This window comes from Palaemon carinicauda, chromosome 3 (genome assembly GCF_036898095.1).
Source record: "Palaemon carinicauda isolate YSFRI2023 chromosome 3, ASM3689809v2, whole genome shotgun sequence".
In the NCBI taxonomy this organism is placed as follows: Eukaryota; Metazoa; Arthropoda; class Malacostraca; order Decapoda; family Palaemonidae; genus Palaemon; species Palaemon carinicauda.
Window position 1 is genome coordinate 171414926 of NC_090727.1, and position 3086 is coordinate 171418011.

Below are 3086 nucleotides of genomic sequence, written 5' to 3' on the forward strand. Positions count from 1 at the left end.
TGTAACAGCCACTTATATACAGTATTTCTATACTAAAGGCAGGTATTGGATTTTCTTTCCAAATGGACTCAGATTTGTGAATATTATCATCAGTATTATTAAGATTATTGCAATTTTTATCCAATCTACAATCCTATGGAACAAGCTCTTGTGAGGAGAATGGACATCGTATTAAACTCCACTGACAAGAAGTACAAGCCACAGTTTTATAGCAAAGGAAATGCAAGACCTCTGGTTTTTGTCAGCATGACACTGTGGTACCCCAATAGAAAGGGGACACCAAGGCCATTGTACCCAAGTCTTTGATCTGCCTAAAACCAAATGGCCTTCCCTTCCTCTTTTCTTGTCACCAATCTACCACCTGCTGTCATTACTCTTTTACGGATCCTGTATTTGAAACTATATGATTATAAGGAAAGATTCCATCAAATGAAAAATTACCCATATGAAGACTAAAGAAAGGACCTTTCAATATTAAATATGGCACCTGCAAGGATATAAGTTGATAGTCCTCTATGGGAAAAATTTATGATACAACAAGCAAGAAATTAAATTTTCAACATCAATCATTAGACATGCTAATGGTTTGAATTCCATGGTTAATGGAGGCTGCTGACATTTGAAGGAAGACCCCTGAGAAAAAGAATAGTTTTGTTGTGGATAAAAGCATTATCATTAAGAGTTCAGGACTGAAGGGTTTACAAGGTATAGTACTATGTTTTATATAAAATGATTTGTGTGACATTTTAGTTTTGAAAGTTAGTATACTGAATTATTTTATCCCTAGAATACTTTACCTCATCATCATCACTTAGCTTTTCCATTTAGGTATTAGAAGTGAAATGAGTTCTCTCTGCTTGCTACTGTTTTGTGTTTCTCTTGCTCACCAAGTCAGTCTTCATCTATCCCCTTTACATGATATCCTGCCCCTTGCTACAGGTATTTATCCTGTTGCTTCAACATCTATTGCTTCCCAGACCAGCTGTTACTCTTCTCTCTTTTGTCACACAAAAAACTGCCTCATTTTAGTGATTTCAGTCTACTGTAATTTGCTGCAGCTAGACATCTAATCTCTCGCTATTTCTTTGTATGTTTGTTTATGATCATCTTCCCAATGCACCCTTGGTAGGAATTTTTATTGTTATACCTTTTCAAAATATAAATACAAACCCTTCGTTTTTTATAGGGCTATACCCTGAAAGACAAGCCATGATAATTTTAACGAGGGATAACCATCCCAACCGCTAGTTAGTGAGAGGGGTGGGGTAGCCGGCTGACTTACCTCTCTGCAGGTAGGACTCATTTTGCTTGTGTATCCTAAGTATAGAAATACTTATTGCATCCCCAATACCCCTGCGAGGAAGGCTACTGTATTGGGCGAAGTCTTGGTACTCTCAGATTCCCATGACTTTATATCCCATTTACTAAGACCAGCCACATTGCTAGTATCACAAAAACAAAGCTTCTGTAGGCCGTCAATTATGCATAGCACAACTAATTTATTGAGGGCAGGGTTCCCACTACCTTTGGTCTAATATTAGAGAGAGAACCCGGGTCAAATGCCAAAGCCAGTTGGTGAGGACTTCCTCCCTCCTAAGAGGTAAGTCATCCCTAGAAATAGTGAAGGATTTGCATTAAGTTTGGAAGTCCTGCCAGAAAGCAAAGTGGTTACCCAGGTGTGTGAGTGAGCTGGGTAGCCGGCTACCCCACCCCTCCCTCTAACGAGCGGTTGGGATGGTTATCCCTCCCTAAAATTCTCATGGCTCACCTTTCAGCTTCACCGGAAGTATATCCCTATATATAGCTCCAGGAAAAATACAAATTACAAATTTGTAATTTTTCTGTGTCAGTGCTCATGTTCTTGATACAACCCTTGCCTTCTAGATGTCTTGTTCTCATGTAGTTTTAGCCATTTAGTAATATCAAAATATTTAGGTGACTAGTCCATTCTGAAAGTGTATCTATCTACAGTATCTACTTTGGCACTTCCCCCAATTTTGGGAGGTAATTTTTTCTCATCTCTCGCCATTGCTTGATAAGGGACTCAGCCAAGTTTGGTTGGTGATGCTATGGTGCCACAGCCCACCATCCCTCATTTTCTGTCACAAAGTTTCATATGCTGACTCCCCTTTTGACACTACCTCAGTGGTTACCATGGTGACCAGAGGTAGCAGCAGGGCCTATCGGAACTGTGTCACAATCACTCGCCATTTATTTCTCTTTTGCCTCTTTCACATCTATTTTCCTGTCACCTATGGAGTTTTTCGCTCCACCATTCACCCAAACCTTGGCCTTCCTCTTGTATTTCTCCCATCAACTCTTGGATTCATTCCTTTCTTCAGCAGATAGCATTTTCCATCTTCTCTAGATGGCCAAACCACCTCAACACATTCATATTCATTCTAGCTGCTGAGTCATTTCTCCAACCCTTTCTCACCATCACTACTTCGTTCCTAACTGTTCAATCGAGATACACAAGGCATACTGTATTCCTGACGCTTCATCGCAAACACATTCAATTTCTGTCTCTCCGACACTTTCATTCCCCACAACTCCAATCCCTACATCACAGCTGATACAATCTCTTTCTCATACAGAAGTCTCTTTACATTTATCCTTAACCCTCTATTGTTTACCACTCTGTTCACTGCCCCCAACACTTTACAGCCTTCATTCACTCACTCCACCATTTGCAGCAACATCAGGGCTTAATTGCTTAAATTGATTTACTTCCTCAAGAAACTTGTCATTCAACATGACATTCTATCTAGCACCACCCTTCCTTCTTGTGCATCTCATAGCCTTACTCTTACCCATATTAACTCATAATTTCCTGCTCTCACACACCATTCCAAACTCTGTCGCTAATTGGCACGGCTTCTTCTCCAAGTCTGCAATCAATGCAGTATAATACACAAACAACAATTAATTCACCTACCACTCATGATCATTCTCATTGGTCAGTTTCAATCCTCAACCAAGCAATCAAGTATTCACGTGTCTTACAGCTCCATCAACAAACAAATTGAACAACCATGGTAACATCACACATCCCTGTCTCAGCCCTATTTTAATTGGAAACCACT